The sequence below is a fragment of the Schizosaccharomyces cryophilus genome (genome assembly GCF_000004155.1).
Source record: "Schizosaccharomyces cryophilus OY26 unplaced genomic scaffold supercont4.1, whole genome shotgun sequence".
NCBI classification, from domain to species: domain Eukaryota; kingdom Fungi; phylum Ascomycota; class Schizosaccharomycetes; order Schizosaccharomycetales; family Schizosaccharomycetaceae; genus Schizosaccharomyces; species Schizosaccharomyces cryophilus.
Window position 1 is genome coordinate 152,288 of NW_013185624.1, and position 520 is coordinate 152,807.

Below are 520 nucleotides of genomic sequence, written 5' to 3' on the forward strand. Positions count from 1 at the left end.
GTGTGCCTGAAGTCACTTCAGCAGTTCCATTAGAGGCAGTGTGAGAGGCAATTGTCATAGATGGAACAGAACCAGTCCAATTGGAATTGGTGGTTGACCAAAATCCACTGCTTTGTCTAGATGACTTAACACCTGGGTCCTGTGAGTTGGGAGCAAGAGTGCCTGGAGTCACTTCAGCAGTTCCATTAGAGGCAGTGTGAGAGGCAACTGTCATAGATGGAACAGAACCAGTCCAATTGGAATTGGTTGGCCACATTCCAGTGCTTTGTGCAAATGATTTTAAACCTGGGTCCTGTGAACGGGGAACAAGCTTGGCAGGAGTCACATCAATAGTGCCATTAGAGGCAATTTGAGAAATAGTTGTCAATGATGGAGCTGAACCAGTCCAAGTTGAAGTGATGGTTGGAAAGGTATTGGTCACTTCACTGAAAGAGCTAGAATTTTGAGCCTCAATATGTGAACTAGGAACAAGCTTGGCAGGAGTCACATCAATAGTGCCATTAGAGGTCAATTTGAGAAA